The following is a 17,991-nucleotide window of genomic DNA, read 5'->3' as shown; positions in this document are numbered from 1 at the left end:
TGTGGGTTATGGATCCGATATCGGATCCGAACCGGCATGGTTTACCAGCTATGGATCCAAGCTCTCAGCTCCTCCCCTCACCCATAATGCCCTGCTCTACCCTCATGACCTCAGATCGAGTTTGCCAACAGCAAGAACACCCTGAAAAGGGTAACACAACATATGCAGGAAACTGAAAGGCCAGGGGGATAGGAGGGCGGGATGGTTGCAGACAAATGAATACACCTACTCAGATGGAACGTTATGGTGAGTACATAACTTCTAAATCTGAAGTAGGAGATTCATTTGTCTGCAACCTGTGGGACAGAGTCCCCAGCTACCTGAATCTTGGGCCATCATGGAAGGATATTCGAGCACCGGAGCCAAAGGATGCTCTACCCCTAGATGCAAGATCCAACTTGTAGTGGGAAATAAAAGTATGAGATGAAGCCCACGTGGCTGCTGCACAAATATCATCTAGAGGAATCCTAGCCTTAAAGGCTGCCGAGGTAGAGACTGACCGGGTTGAATGGGCATGTACACCCTCCGGTGCGGGCCTTCCCGAAGCTTGATAAGCCAATAAGATACATTGTGAAATCCAGCGAGATAATGAGACTTTAGAAATTGGTTTGCCCAAATGAAATTTAGCAAAGGAAATGAACAACTGGTCGGATTGCCTGTGACCAGCCATCCTGTTTAGATAAAATCTAAGTTGCCTGTGAACATCTAAGGAGTGAAGCTTGTATTCACATTTGTTTTCATATTTAGGAAAGAAGACAGAGAGGTTAATGGATTGATTAATGTTTGCTTCAGAAGCTACCTTAGGAAGAAAGGACGGGTTGGTCCTGAGGTAAACACGGTCCGGATGAAAGACCAAGTAAGGAGGTTTAGCTGATAATGCTTGAAGCTCTGAAACTCTCTTGGCCGAAGTAATGGCTACTAAGAAGGCGGTCTTGAAAGATAAGAATTTCAGATCTACCGTAGCCGCCGGTTCGAATGGGGGGGGGCGGTCAAGGCCTGGAGAACTAAGGAAAGGTCCCAAGGAGGAACCGCTTGCTTTACAGGGGGCCTGAGAAGAAAGGTACCTTTAAGGAAAATCTTACACAACTTGGCCGACATCAGTGGATTGGAGTCATGACCAATGTGATAATGGGAAATTGCATAAGTTGTACTTTGACTGTGGAACTGCTGGCACCATCATTAAAAAGAGTGGTTAAGAAATCAAGCACCAAAGGGAGAGGAACTGTGAAGGGGTTTAGGCCTTGCCGCTCCGCCCACAACGAGAACCGTTTCCACTTGCTGCGGTAGACTTTCCTAGTGGATGGCTTATGAGCTGCCACCAGGATGGCCTTAACAGGGGACGAAATACCGGAGTCCTGATCAAGAGTGGAACTGGAGCAGCCAAGCGGTCAGCTTCAGGTTGTCCAGGTTCGGAGGAGATAAGTGGGATGGATGAGATATCAGATCCAGAATGGGATCTAGAATCCAAGGAGGATTCACAGAGTGAGACCTTAGGAAGGGGAACCAGATCTGTCGAGGCCAAAACGGAGCAATGAGAATCATTCTGCACCCCAACCGAGAGGCTTTCTGAAGAACTTGGAGCATCAGAGGCAAGGGGGGATAAGCATAAAGAAGACCGGGTGGCCAAGCATGCACCAGAGCGTCTCTTGGGAACCTCCGGAGGAGGTATCAGAGCGAAAAACTGTCGCACTTGGTGTTTGAGGAGAGGCAAAAGATCGCAACAAGGAGTTCCCCACCGTGCGAATATGCGTTCCGCTACCTGAGTATTGAGAGACCACTCGTAAGGGGTGAGAATGGTGCGACTGAGTTTGTCCGCCAGGATGTTGGACCGACCCGGAATATGCGTTGCTATGAGAAAGCGGTTGGTGGAGATTGCCCATTCCCAAAACTCTCATGGCTTCTCGACAAAGAGGGTAAGACCTGGTTCCTCCTTGCTTGTTGATATACCAGACAACCGACATGTTGTCTGATTGAATCGCAATTGTTCCCAAGGGAAGAAAGGCCTGAAGTGCTAGCAACGCTAAGAGCACTGCTCTCATCTCTAGAACGTTGATATGCAGTAAGGTCTCTGAATCGTTCCACGTGCCTTGGACGGTCCGGCCTGCAAAATGTCCCCGCCACCCGAGGCGGGAGGCGTCCGTGGTCACCGTGGCGAGAGGGGGAGAAGCACAAAATGGGCGGCCTCCGTGGAGATCTGGAGAGTGTAACCACCACAGGAGGGACCGCTTGCAAGCCTTGCTGATCACAATGGGATGATGCATAGGAAGAGCAAGATATGACCACTGGACTAGGAGTGTCCATTGGAGGATGCGCATATTGAACCTGGCGAGAGGAAGAAGCGCTATAGCAGCTGCCATGGACCCTAGAGCCCTCAGGACCAACTCCGCCGGAACTGAGCTTGAGTGGAGAATGGCCCGCACCTGGAGTTGCAGATTTTGAACTCTGTCCGCAGTGAGGAAGGCTTTTAATCTTCTTGTGTCTAACCTGGCACCTATAAAATCTATGAACTGCGTGGGTGCTAGGTTGGATTTTTTTGTGTTTATAGTGATGCCCAGACGGGAAGCAAGATGGAGAAAGGAGTCTCGCGCCAATAGTAGTAGATGCCTTGTAGGGACAGTGCGCTCCGACACAGACTGCGCCGAAGGAGCACTGATCCCCCCGGATCCAAAGCTCGGATCCAGGCTCCGAGAGGTCGGATCCGAAGCACTCGAGGGCAGGGTCGGATCCGAAGTACCAAGTACTATCGGCGCTGACCCACCCCCGGCTCCGAAGCTGCTCGGCTCCAACTGCTCCGAACCCGGGTAGCGGGTCGGAGAAGGAGCAATTGGCTTGAAAAAAGGGGTCGAGCTCCCCCCCAGAGGGGGGGGAGGCAAGAGCACTCCCATCTGCATCTGGGCCTGGATGAACCTTCTCATCATCCGGTCCAGATCACCGTCTGACAGTCTATAAGTTGATCTCGATGAGGCTACCGAGGTAGGCCTTGAGTGCCTCCTCGATAGCCTCGACGGAGATCGGGTCTCCTCCTCCTCAGGTCCCGGTGAAAAACACACTGGAGACCGGAGCCGAGGAGGGGGAGAGCCAGCAGACAAGGAGGCCGGAGGAGAAGCCCGCTTGGCTGGCGGGGCCGAAACAGAGGTCTCGGCCCGCTTATGATGCTTCTCCCTCCGGTCCTTCTTTCTAGCTTCCCTCTCCTCTGAACCACTACAGGGAGGTTGAGTCCCAGGAGGAGGAGGGGAGGAGAGGAGACAACCGTAGAAACGGTTACCCCCGAAGGAGCGGAGGCCGGAGCCGAGTCCGGTGGCAAAAGACCCGCCAAGACAAGCTTGGACCTCCGCTCCTTCAATGCCCTGGGGTTGAACCCTGCACAAATGGAACATCCAGAAGTGAGGTGTTCAACCCCAAGGCATCTACACACAGTGTGGCCATCAGCCGGGAAAGCTTATGGCCACACTCGAGCACTTGAGAACACAGCTTTGGGTTGTTCAGACATCCCAAAAGCAAAAAGGTTACTTTAACTAGACTTAAGCAAACTAACAAAACCTCTCAACAGGCCCATACACACTACGCTACCAGCGAGGAGGGATAAGTAAAATTAAATTTTAAAACACTAAAAGTATAATTAAATAATAGGGAAACCTACACTTCCACACAACTTTCACACAAAACTTCAAAAATTAGCACTTTAAAGACTAATAAAACTGCACTTAGCTGAAGAGCTTAGAAACACAATCTGGTCACCAGCGCGGCAAACGAGATCTGAGGTCATGAGGGTAGAGCAGGGGATTATGGGTGAGGGGAGGAGCTGAGAGCTTGGATCCATAGCTGGTAAACCATGCCGGTTCGGATCCGATATCGGATCCATAACCCACAGGTTGCAGAGAAATGAATCTCCTACTTCAGATCCTATATTCTGCTGCTTTGGAATGATTAGGGAAGAACACCAGAAGCTCTATGGATTGGTTCAAAGTGTTATGGGAACAGACCTTGGGGACACAGGATGAATTAGTACGAAGAGATACTCTGTCTTTGTGAAATATCAGATAAGGGGGTTTGACAGACAGTGCTTGTAACTCTGACACTTGTCTAGCAGATGTGATTGCCACCAGAAGCAAAGTTTTCCAAGACAGAAATTTCAAAGGAGATGAATGAGATGGCTCAAAGGGTGGAGACGTTAATTTGGATAGAACAAAATTCAAGTCCCATGAAGCAACCAGTTCCTGAAGGGGAGGTCTTAACAAAGTGGCACCTTTAAGGAAGGTCTTGCACAACCTATGTGACATCAGATTAGAATCTTGTAGACCTAGATGAAAATGAGAAATCACTGCCAATTGAACCCTGATTGTGGCAGCCGCAGAACCCTGGTGGAAAAGTTCAGACAAGAATTCCAAAACCACATGAATAGGAGCAGTATAATGGTCAACATTCCTTTCCTCAGCCCAGACAGAGAATCTCCTCCATTTATTGGAATATAATTTCCTAGTGGAGGGTTTATGAGAAGATGTAAGGATATGAGTCAAGGAGGGTGAGAAATCGTGATGCCTGACTAGGGATGGAACTGGAGCAGCCAAGCTGTCAAATTGAGGGTGTGTAGGCTGGGGTGAAATGAGCCTGACATGCGTCAAGAGATCTGGCACTGTGTCCAGAGTCCATGGATTGTCTAAAAGATGCGGTCCGAGAAGGGGACCCAAACTTGTCGAGGCCAGTAAGGAGTAATGAGGATCAGTTTGCTTCCCAGCTGTTTCGCTTTCTGAATCACCTTGGATATGAGAGGAAAGGGAGGGAAAGTGTGTCTCTCGGTCTCTCCCCTGGTAGGGGGATGAGGGAGAAATAGCTGCTGCATTTGGCATTGATTGGGCTGGCAAACCGATCGCAGCAAGGCTGTTCCCATCTGTGGAAAATCTGCTCTGCTATTTCCTGCTTCAGAGACCACTCGTGAGGCATCAAAATTGCCTGACTGAGTTTGTCAGCTATCACGTTGGTTGTCCCCAGGATGTGCATTGCCACCAGAAAGCGCTGGGAAGATATTGCCCATTTCCAAACCCAAACGGCCTCTCGACAGAGTTGGTATGATCTGGTTCCACCTTGTTTGTTGATATACCATACTACCGACATATTGTCTGATTGTATTGCAATAGTCCCAAGAGGAAGAAAGTTGTGAAGTGTTTAAAATGCCAGGAGCACCGTCCTCATCTTTAGAACACTGATATGCAGGTGAGCCTCTTGATCTTGCCATGTGTCTTGGACAGTCCTGCCTAGATAATGCCCCCTCACCCTATCTGTGAGGCATCCGTGGTCACAGTGGCAATGGGTTGGCAAGGGACAAATGGAGTGCCAGTGGTTAACTGATTGGGTTGACTCCAGCAAATGAGGTCCTTCTTGCAAAAGTCCGTTAACCGAATGTGATGAGTTAAGGGCAGTTGTTGGAAGGACCACTGGGATGACAGGAGCCACTGAAGAATCCGCATGTGCAGTCTGGCTAGCGACACTAGTAGTATAGTAGATGCCATGGTCCCTAGAAGCTTCAGAACTGTCTTGGCCTTGACTTTTCAGAGAGGGAGAAGACGGTAAATATGAAGTACCCGATTCTGTCCCCTTTCTACTGGAAGACGAGCCAACATGGCTACTGTGTCTATTTCTGCGCCTATAAAAATCACAAATTGAGAGGGCAATAAGGCAGATTTTTCCCAATTTATAGTAATCCCCAACTGAGCACAAAGTTGAATAGTAGCGTCCCTGGTCTGAAGAAGTAAATGCCTGGTGGGGGCGGTCAGGAGTCAGTCATCCAGATACGGAAACACCTGAAATCTTCGATGTCTCAGGTGAGCTGTCACTACTGCCATACACTTGGTGAACACCCTGGGGGCTGTGATGAGACCAAAGGGCACAGCACAAAACTGATAGTGACTGGCTCCCAGATGGAAGCGTAGATGACTCCTCGACGCCCTGTCCATCTTTATGTGGTAGTAAGCGACTTGGAGGTCTATTGAGCACATCCAAGTGTCTTTCCCTAGTAATGGGAGTATAGACTGCAGTGTCACCATCCGGAACTTGTCCTTCTTTACGGATTTGTTTAATTTGCTGAGGTCCATGATGGGCCTCCATTCCCCTGTACGTTTTGGCACTAAAAAGAATCTGGAGTAAGTTACGAATCTTATTTAGTCTGTGGGGATGGTTTGGATGACTCTTTTTGCCAGCAACTTGTTGACCTCCACAGTTGCTTGATCCCTGTGATTGGGTGGAACATCCAGGATCCTATTGGGGACATGAGGTGGCAGAGAAAGGGTATGGAATAACCTCTGGTGATAATTCTTTGTACCCACCTGCCTTGAGTGATACTTAGCCAGGCTTCCGGATACAAAGAAATGCAACTCCCAAACAAACAAACCAGATAAACTCAGTAAAAACACCAAGGCGAACTGGAACACAATGAGAGAAGGCTGGAATAATAAAATAATTTATTGAACTCTCAATAAAATTAGCGCTTTCGGCGGAAAAACATACACCGCCTTCTTCAGATCACACAGCAGAACTGAGGAAACAATTTTTATACATTAATTCAAAATAGTTACCCAATGGGTGTAAAATGCATTATTAGGTGAAAGCATTGTCATGACGACCTTAAAGCTAGTTCAACCATCCAATAGAAATTTCCAATCTGTTGTCAGGTGCAAAAGAAACATATAGAAACAAGAATCCAAAATATGTTTCTTGTTCATTATGTTAATAATAACCAGAAAAATGTCTTCTGGAACACTTAGTAAACCTTGTTTAGGTTTTCAAAACTACTAAAAAAAAACTTAGAAAATGTATACATTATATAAACAAAGACTAAAATATGTCACTTTAAACAAAAGCTAAATGACAAATCCTATATATGGTGACATAAATTTAAGTATCACGGTAAATTGCCAGACCCTAGAATAACTGTGCGGGGCTAATAATCAAGAAGTTACAAAAAAATGCCACCCAACTTACCTTGAAATATAACAATAAGCAAAGATACATTTCTATATATAATTTACAAGCTAGGCTTTTATTTCCGGATAAATTCCTTAACCATTAAATAATAATGGGAGGTAATTTAAACATTACCTAAGTAAATAAGCCTGTAGAACTAGATATGAAAATGTGTGTACAGAAACGACACATGTACACAATAAACCATGCAGTTTATGCATTTGTCCCAAGAATAAGGCTAAACAAAAAGCTAAAACTCACCATACTAGGAAATACTAGCATTTATCTATTATAGGCTAACCATTTCAAAACACATTTTATAGAAAGAGCCTCATTTATACCTGGTGCTGAATGTGCTCTAGTGCGAATTTGCCAAAGAAGTTCATCTATTTCCAGACGAAATTGCCAAGGTCCCCCCCTAATGTCCGGTGTTCGTTGCTGTAAGATGGCAAAACTGAATACATGGCCACTATTATCCCCAATGTGTCGAGCAAGAGCATTATTTTCATCATTTTTAGAAACAGCATTCATGTGCTCATATATCCTAATTTTGAATTTGCGCTCGGTTTTCCCTATGTAGAAAGCCTTACAATGATTACAAAGGGCTACATAGACAACTGACCTTGTTTCACAATTAAAATGACTAATGATCTTATATTCTTTACCATTAATGGAACAACAAGTGCCAACTTTAATGTGCCTACATTGGCTACATGCCCCACATTTGTGCATCCCATGTAGTCGACTGGACATTTGCTTTTTCTTAGGTTTCTCTAAAATGGATTTGGGATTGTCCCCTCTTCTGTAAGTTATTTTGGGTTTTTCACCCAATAGGGTGATTAGTCCTTTGTCATGTTTAATAACTTCCCAATTTTTATTAATAATTTCTTTGATCTGATGAAAATCCAAAGAATAAGTATGCAAAAAACTACTGCAATAGTTATTTTGTTTAAATTGGGTAGACGCGGGGATTTCTACTGATGTTAAAGAAATATCAAGATTGGCATCTAGATCGTTAATACTTTTAAAAGGGAGCAAAGGAGAAAAATGCCCTTCTTCTCGTTTACAAGAAACTTCTGAAATAATATTGTTAACCAAATTCAGTGGGTAACCTCTAGATAAGAACATGTCCATCAATTTCCTACATTCCATTTGAAAATCACAATCATCCGTTACCATCCGTGCTGCTCTAACTATTTGACCCTTTATAACAGATCTTTTTTGATGGTATGGATGGTTACTTGAGAAATGTAGTAGGGAATTAGAGTAAGTGGGCTTTCTATATATAGTACTCTTAAACCTGTTGTTAATAGTGTCTTTAGATAGCAAGATGTCTAAATAGTTTATTTCAGTGTCAGCAATTTGATATGTAAACTGGAGAAATTCTGTCATGCTAGTCATTCTTTCGATAAAACAAGGAATCATTAGCTTGTCCCCTTTCCAAATGCAAAAAATGTCATCCTGGTACCTAGTATAACAGGTGACATATTGTTGAAAAATTTCATCTTTAAATAGGAATTCATCCTCCCAGTATGCCATTACCGCATTTGCAAAGGAACCACCACAAGGGGAACCCATTGCCACCCCTGATGTTTGTAAGTAAAAATTACCTTCGAAAGTGAAAAAATTGTTCTTTAACACTAATTCTAGGAGGGTCTCAACTAGGTAGATAGTATCCCCTTGTGTATTTCTAGCTGACAGGAATTCTCTAACCCATGCTAGACCAATATCTTGAGGAATGACCGTATATAGGTCTTTAACATCTATTGTCAGGAATACAGTATCAGTGATATACGGTTGTTGACTAATATCCCTCAAAAAGGACCAAGAGTCCTTACAGATATGCTTGACACTACCTATAAGAGGCTTCAAGATACTATCTACGAACTTAGCGCATGCATAGGTGATAGAGCCTCTGCCATCAATGATAGGTCTAAATGGGGGGGCTTGTAATCGCTTATGCAACTTGGGTGTACCAAAAAAGGCAGGAATTCTTGGGGCAGTCATCTCCAGATATCGAAAGGTATCTGAGTCGATGAATCCCTCCAAAAACAAGTCGTTCAGAATACCATAGATTTTTTTGTATGCACCATGTACTTCATTAAGTGATACTTGCCTATAGGCCATTGTGTCTAAATGTTGCATCATATATTCAACATATTTATAATGGTCCATCAACACAACCCCCCCACCTTTGTCAGGCTTCATGACCCGGACACTACAATCCTTCAATAGGTGCAGAAATTCCCATTCCAGCACAGAAATGTTACTGGAATGTTTTTCTTTGTTGTACATGACATGATTTTTTATAGCCCATAAGTCTATTTCACACATTCTCTCAAATGTCGACAAAATAGGGTGGAGGGGTGGATTATAGGAGCTTGACACCTTTAAACTTTGAAGGACCGAAGTATTATTTCCCATCAGGAAATTTAAATTTAATTTCCTGAAATAAACTTTTAGGTCAATTATAGTTTTACCTATGTCCATATGTTGAGTGGGACCAAAAGTAAGGTCCTTAGCAAAAAAGTCAACCATGTCTTGCTGTATCTCCAAAAGAGTGTAATTGTATAAAACAAAATCACTATACGAGCTTTTTAGCAGTACAGGGTCAGTACCAAAATCGAGGTTCACTATCATCTCCTCCTCCCCCGTCTTTTGTTCCTCATGTTGTTCTGCCCCTGGGTTTGAGGGGGATTTTTCCTTTTGGAGTTGTTGACCATGCGAAAACCCTGATTGATTTGCTGGTCTGCCTCTTCAATAGGGATGTTTTGTTGTTGATTATTATCCCTAAATCTAGCGGCTTGAACATGTTCCTGGTTTGGAACATGTGAGTTTGCATTGTTGTTACTAAATCTCGGACTCCTTCTTGGCCCTTGCCTTTGTTCAGTAGGGTGGTTGTGATTATTAATGTTGTTGTTATTCCCCATGTGGTTCAGTTCACCAGTATTCTGAAACTGGTCAGCGGCCTCGTCAGAGGCCATTGGTGCCGCCCTTGAAGGTCGTGGATAGGCACATTTGTTATTATAATCAGTTATGTCCCTTGTGAGTTTCTTTTTCTTAGTAGCCAAAAATTTTTCCATACTAGCTTCAATGCTCGTGAAAATACGACAATATTCGTATTTGTACCGAAAGAACTCCCTATCCGATGTTATAAGTTGTTCTAAGTTCTCAAGTTCCTCAGACAAGGTAGCTATATCTTTGGAATAATATACAATCAAAGCTTGTAAAAATTCCATACCCTGCCGGTCGAACAGGTCAATCAATTCCTGATAAAAGGGAGAACTCTCCAAGAGGCCTGCGGGAAATCTCCACTGACGCAGGCCCTTTGGAATTACCTTGTTCCTCATACATTCAGTCAAGTATGAGACTTCCAGCTGTAACTTTTTACATTTGTACAATTTATTATCGAATATGTCTATTTTGTCAGTTAACATGCCACTATCAGCAGCTTCCCTCGAAAGAGGCGCCGCTTGTGGATGAAAATCTTGGCTGAAAAAGTTGTTATTAGATAAGAAGTTAGACATAACCGGAATCCCTTGCTTGTTTGGGATTACTTCAATATTTCCACCTGAATACGTGTTAACAAGATTGTTACCTGGATGTAAGCTGCTAGCCACAGATGGAATAACTTGGTCGCTAGGCACTATTAATCTGCTATTACCGGCTGCTAGTCCATTATCCATGTTACGAAGTACCGGAGAATGTTGCCCATTTGGTGGAGTTGAAGAACTTCCATTCAGTGTAATAAAGCCCGATGCTGGTAGACCGCCTCCAATTCTCGAAACAGGAAGTGCCATGGCGTCTACTTTCTGTGTCAAGGCATCGACCCTGCCTAATAATGCCTCGACAAGTGCTGTTAAGTTGCAGTTAGAATTATCCCTTGTATCATTATCCTCGTTCCGCTGTGTAAATAATGGTGGAGAAGCCTCTCCGGTCCCGGTTGCCATCCACGTAACTCCCAAACAAACAAACCAGATAAACTCAGTAAAAACACCAAGGCGAACTGGAACACAATGAGAGAAGGCTGGAATAATAAAATAATTTATTGAACTCTCAATAAAATTAGCGCTTTCGGCGGAAAAACATACACCGCCTTCTTCAGATTACACAGCAGAACTGAGGAAACAATTTTTATACATTAATTCAAAATAGTTACCCAATAGGTGTAAAATGCATTATTAGGTGAAAGCATTGTCATGACGACCTTAAAGCTAGTTCAACCATCCGATAGAAATTTCCAATCTGTTGTCAGGTGCAAAAGAAACATATAGAAACAAGAATCCAAAATATGTTTCTTGTTCATTATGTTAATAATAACCAGAAAAATGTCTTCTGGAACACTTAGTAAACCTTGTTTAGGTTTTCAAAACTACTAAAAAAAACTTAGAAAAATGTATACATTATATAAACAAAGACTAAAATATGTCACTTTAAACAAAAGCTAAATGACAAATCCTATATATGGTGACATAAATTTAAGTATCACGGTAAATTGCCAGACCCTAGAATAACTGTGCGGGACTAATAATCAAGAAGTTACAAAAAAATGCCACCCAACTTACCTTGAAATATAACAATAAGCAAAGATACATTTCTATATATAATTTACAAGCTAGGCTTTTATTTCCGGATAAATTCCTTAACCATTAAATAATAATGGGAGGTAATTTAAACATTACCTAAGTAAATAAGCCTGTAGAACTAGATATGAAAATGTGTGTACAGAAACGACACATGTACACAATAAACCATGCAGTTTATGCATTTGTCCCAAGAATAAGGCTAAACAAAAAGCTAAAACTCACCATACTAGGAAATACTAGCATTTATCTATTATAGGCTAACCATTTCAAAACACATTTTATAGAAAGAGCCTCATTTATACCTGGTGCTGAATGTGCTCTAGTGCGAATTTGCCAAAGAAGTTCATCTATTTCCAGACGAACTTGCCAAGGTCCCCCCCTAATGTCCGGTGTTCGTTGCTGTAAGATGGCAAAACTGAATACATGGCCACTATTATCCCCAATGTGTCGAGCAAGAGCATTATTTTCATCATTTTTAGAAACAGCATTCATGTGCTCATATATCCTAATTTTGAATTTGCGCTCGGTTTTCCCTATGTAGAAAGCCTTACAATGATTACAAAGGGCTACATAGACAACTGACCTTGTTTCACAATTAAAATGACTAATGATCTTATATTCTTTACCATTAATGGAACAACAAGTGCCAACTTTAATGTGCCTACATTGGCTACATGCCCCACATTTGTGCATCCCATGTAGTCGATTGGACATTTGCTTTTTCTTAGGTTTCTCTAAAATGGATTTGAGATTGTCCCCTCTTTTGTAAGTTATTTTGGGTTTTTCACCCAATAGGGTGATTAATCCTTTGTCATGTTTAATAACTTCCCAATTTTTATTAATAATTTCTTTGATCTGATGAAAATCCAAAGAATAAGTATGCAAAAAACTACTGCAATAGTTATTTTGTTTAAATTGGGTAGACGCGGGGATTTCTACTGATGTTAAAGAAATATCAAGATTGGCATCTAGATCGTTAATACTATTAAAAGGGAGCAAAGGAGAAAAATGCCCTTCTTCTCGTTTACAAGAAACTTCTGAAATAATATTGTTAACCAAATTCAGTGGGTAACCTCTAGATAAGAACATGTCCATCAATTTCCTACATTCCATTTGAAAATCACAATCATCCGTTACCATCCGTGCTGCTCTAACTATTTGACCCTTTATAACAGATCTTTTTTGATGGTATGGATGGTTACTTGAGAAATGTAGTAGGGAATTAGAGTAAGTGGGCTTTCTATATATAGTACTCTTAAACCTGTTGTTAATAGTGTCTTTAGATAGCAAGATGTCTAAATAGTTTATTTCAGTGTCAGCAATTTGATATGTAAACTGGACCATTCTTTCGATAAAACAAGGAATCATTAGCTTGTCCCCTTTCCAAATGCAAAAAATGTCATCCTGGTACCTAGTATAACAGGTGACATATTGTTGAAAAATTTCATCTTTAAATAGGAATTCATCCTCCCAGTATGCCATTACCGCATTTGCAAAGGAACCACCACAAGGGGAACCCATTGCCACCCCTGATGTTTGTAAGTAAAATTACCTTCGAAAGTGAAAAAAATTGTTCTTTAACACTAATTCTAGGAGGGTCTCAACTAGGTAGATAGTATCCCCTTGTGTATTTCTAGCTGACAGGAATTCTCTAACCCATGCTAGACCAATATCTTGAGGAATAACTATATATAAGTCTTTAACATCTATTGTCAGGAATACAGTATCAGTGATATACGGTTGTTGACTAATATCCCTCAAAAAGGACCAAGAGTCCTTACAGATATGCTTGACACTACCTATAAGAGGCTTCAAGATACTATCTACGAACTTAGCGCATGCATAGGTGATAGAGCCTCTGCCATCAATGATAGGTCTAAATGGGGGGCTTGTAATCGCTTATGCAACTTGGGTGTACCAAAAAAGGCAGGAATTCTTGGGGCAGTCATCTCCAGATATCGAAAGGTATCTGAGTCGATGAATCCCTCCAAAAACAAGTCGTTCAGAATACCATAGATTTTTTTGTATGCACCATGTACTTCATTAAGTGATACTTGCCTATAGGCCATTGTGTCTAAATGTTGCATCATATATTCAACATATTTATAATGGTCCATCAACACAACCCCACCCCACCTTTGTCAGGCTTCATGACCCGGACACGACAATCCTTCAATAGGTGCAGAAATTCCCATTCCAGCACAGAAATGTTACTGGAATGTTTTTCTTTGTTGTACATGACATGATTTTTTATAGCCCATAAGTCTATTTCACACATTCTCTCAAATGTCGACAAAATAGGGTGGAGGGGTGGATTATAGGAGCTTGACACCTTTAAACTTTGAAGGACCGAAGTATTATTTCCCATCAGGAAATTTAAATTTAATTTCCTGACATAAACTTTTAGGTCAATTATAGTTTTACCTATGTCCATATGTTGAGTGGGAACAAAAGTAAGGTCCTTAGCAAAAAAGTCAACCATGTCTTGCTGTATCTCCAAAAGAGTGTAATTGTATAAAACAAAATCACTATACAAGCTTTTTAGCAGTACAGGGTCAGTACCAAAATCGAGGTTCACTATCATCTCCTCCTCCCCCGTCTTTTGTTCCTCATGTTGTTCTGCCTCTGGGTTTGAGGGGGATTTTTCCTTTTGGAGTTGTTGACCATGCGAAAACCCTGATTGATTTGCTGGTCTGCCTCTTCAATAGGGATGTTTTGTTGTTGATTATTATCCCTAAATCTAGCGGCTTGAACATGTTCCTGGTTTGGAACATGTGAGTTTGGATTGTTGTTACTAAATCTCGGACTCCTTCTTGGCCCTTGCCTTTGTTCAGTAGGGTGGTTGTGATTATTAATGTTGTTGTTATTCCCCATGTGGTTCAGTTCACCAGTATTCTGAAACTGGTCAGCGGCCTCGTCAGAGGCCATTGGTGCCGCCCTTGAAGGTCGTGGGTAGGCACATTTGTTATTATAATCAGTTTTGTCCCTTGTGAGTTTCTTTTTCTTAGTAGCCAAAAATTTTTCCATACTAGCTTCAATGCTCGTGAAAATACGACAATATTCGTATTTGTACCGAAAGAACTCCCTATCCGATGTTATAAGTTGTTCTAAGTTCTCAAGTTCCTCAGACAAGGTAGCTATATCTTTGGAATAATATACAATCAAAGCTTGTAAAAATTCCATACCCTGCCGGTCGAACAGGTCAATCAATTCCTGATAAAAGGGAGAACTCTCCAAGAGGCCTGCGTGAAATCTCCACTGACGCAGGCCCTTTGGAATTACCTTGTTCCTCATACATTCAGTCAAGTATGAGACTTCCAGCTGTAACTTTTTACATTTGTACAATTTATTATCGAATATGTCTATTTTGTCAGTTAACATGCCACTATCAGCAGCTTCCCTCGAAAGAGGCGCCGCTTGTGGATGAAAATCTTGGCTGAAAAAGTTGTTATTAGATAAGAAGTTAGACATAACCGGAATCCCTTGCTTGTTTGGGATTCCTTCAATATTTCCACCTGAATACGTGTTAACAAGATTGTTACCTGGATGTAAGCTGCTAGCCACAGATGGAATAACTTGGTCTAGGCACTATTAATCTGCTATTACCGGCTGCTAGTCCATTATCCATGTTACGAAGTACCGGAGAATGTTGCCCATTTGGTGGAGTTGAAGAACTTCCATTCAGTGTAATAAAGCCCGATGCTGGTAGACCGCCTCCAATTCTCGAAACAGGAAGTGCCATGGCGTCTACTTTCTGTGTCAAGGCATCGACCCTGCCTAACAATGCCTCGACAAGTGCTGTTAAGTTGCAGTTAGAATTATCCCTTGTATCATTATCCTCGTTCCGCTGTGTAAATAATGGTGGAGAAGCCTCTCGGTTCGTCGCCATCCACGTAACTCCCAAACAAACAAACCAGATAAACTCAGTAAAAACACCAAGGCGAACTGGAACACAATGAGAGAAGGCTGGAATAATAAAATAATTTATTGAACTCTCAATAAAATTAAGCGCTTCGTAGGAAAAACATACACCGCCTTCTTCAGATTACACAGCAGAACTGAGGAAACAATTTTTATACATTAATTCAAAATAGTTACCCAATGGGTGTAAAATGCATTATTAGGTGAAAGCATTGTCATGACGACCTTAAAGCTAGTTCAACCATCCGATAGAAATTTCCAATCTGTTGTCAGGTGCAAAGAAACATATAGAAACAAGAATCCAAAATATGTTTCTTGTTCATTATGTTAATAATAACCAGAAAAATGTCTTCTGGAACACTTAGTAAACCTTGTTTAGGTTTTCAAAACTACTAAAAAAAACTTAGAAAAATGTATACATTATATAAACAAAGACTAAAATATGTCACTTTAAACAAAAGCTAAATGACAAATCCTATATATGGTGACATAAATTTAAGTATCACGGTAAATTGCCAGACCCTAGAATAACTGTGCGGGGCTAATAATCAAGAAGTTACAAAAAAATGCCACCCAACTTACCTTGAAATATAACAATAAGCAAAGATACATTTCTATATATAATTTACAAGCTAGGCTTTTATTTCCGGATAAATTCCTTAACCATTAAATAATAATGGGAGGTAATTTAAACATTACCTAAGTAAATAAGCCTGTAGAACTAGATATGAAAATGTGTGTACAGAAACGACACATGTACACAATAAACCATGCAGTTTATGCATTTGTCCCAAGAATAAGGCTAAACAAAAAGCTAAAACTCACCATACTAGGAAATACTAGCATTTATCTATTATAGGCTAACCATTTCAAAACACATTTTATAGAAAGAGCCTCATTTATACCTGGTGCTGAATGTGCTCTAGTGCGAATTTAATTTGCCAAAGAAGTTCATCTATTTCCAGACGAACTTGCCAAGGTCCCCCCCTAATGTCCGGTGTTCGTTGCTGTAAGATGGCAAAACTGAATACATGGCCACTATTATCCCCAATGTGTCGAGCAAGAGCATTATGGGATGCACAAATGTGGGGCATGTAGCCAATGTAGGCACATTAAAGTTGGCACTTGTTGTTCCATTAATGGTAAAGAATATAAGATCATTAGTCATTTTAATTGTGAAACAAGGTCAGTTGTCTATGTAGCCCTTTGTAATCATTGTAAGGCTTTCTACATAGGGAAAACCGAGCGCAAATTCAAAATTAGGATATATGAGCACATGAATGCTGTTTCTAAAAATGATGAAAATAATGCTCTTGCTCGACACATTGGGGATAATAGTGGCCATGTATTCAGTTTTGCCATCTTACAGCAACGAACACCGGACATTAGGGGGGGACCTTGGCAAGTTCGTCTGGAAATAGATGAACTTCTTTGGCAAATTCGCACTACAGCACATTCAGCACCAGGTATAAATGAGGCTCTTTCTATAAAATGTGTTTTGAAATGGTTAGCCTATAATAGATAAATGCTAGTATTTCCTAGTATGGTGAGTTTTAGCTTTTTGTTTAGCCTTATTCTTGGGACAAATGCATAAACTGCATGGTTTATTGTGTACATGTGTCGTTTCTGTACACACATTTTCATATCTAGTTCTACAGGCTTATTTACTTAGGTAATGTTTAAATTACCTCCCATTATTATTTAATGGTTAAGGAATAAAAGCCTAGCTTGTAAATTATATATAGAAATGTATCTTTGCTTATTGTTATATTTCAAGGTAAGTTGGGTGGCATTTTTTTGTAACTTCTTGATTATTAGCCCCGCACAGTTATTCTAGGGTCTGGCAATTTACCGTGATACTTAAATTTATGTCACCATATATAGGATTTGTCATTTAGCTTTTGTTTAAAGTGACATATTTTAGTCTTTGTTTATATAATGTATACATTTTTCTAAGTTTTTTTTAGTAGTTTTGAAAACCTAAACAAGGTTTACTAAGTGTTCCAGAAGACATTTTTCTGGTTATTATTAACATAATGAACAAGAAACATATTTTGGATTCTTGTTTCTATATGTTTCTTTTGCACCTGACAACAGATTGGAAATTTCTATCGGATGGTTGAACTAGCTTTAAGGTCGTCATGACAATGCTTTCACCTAATAATGCATTTTACACCCATTGGGTAACTATTTTGAATTAATGTATAAAAATTGTTTCCTCAGTTCTGCTGTGTAATCTGAAGAAGGCGGTGTATGTTTTTCCGCCGAAAGCGCTAATTTTATTGAGAGTTCAATAAATTATTTTATTATTCCAGCCTTCTCTCATTGTGTTCCAGTTCGCCTTGGTGTTTTTACTGAGTTTATCTGGTTTGTTTGTTTGGGAGTTACGTGGATGGCGACCGGAACCGGAGAGGCTTCTCCACCATTATTTACACAGCGGAATGAGGATAATGATACAAGGGATAATTCTAACTGCAACTTAACAGCACTTGTCAAGGCATTGTTAGGCAGGGTCGATGCCTTGACA

General features: G+C 41.2%; 1 protein-coding gene across 1 annotated transcript in view; it reads right to left on the bottom strand.

Moving 5' to 3' along the window:
• LOC122800226 (dynein axonemal heavy chain 17-like) overlaps window positions 1-17,991 on the bottom strand; it is a 17,083,451-nt gene that overhangs the window by 11,336,360 nt on the left and 5,729,100 nt on the right. The window lies entirely within an intron of this gene.

The sequence above is a fragment of the Protopterus annectens genome, chromosome 4.part0, assembly GCF_019279795.1.
Source record: "Protopterus annectens isolate FY-2018-M chromosome 4.part0, PAN1.0, whole genome shotgun sequence".
Classification (NCBI taxonomy): domain Eukaryota; kingdom Metazoa; phylum Chordata; order Ceratodontiformes; family Protopteridae; genus Protopterus; species Protopterus annectens.
The sequence above is the reverse complement of the archived record's forward strand: the minus strand, read 5'-3'. Positions and strand labels throughout refer to the sequence as shown.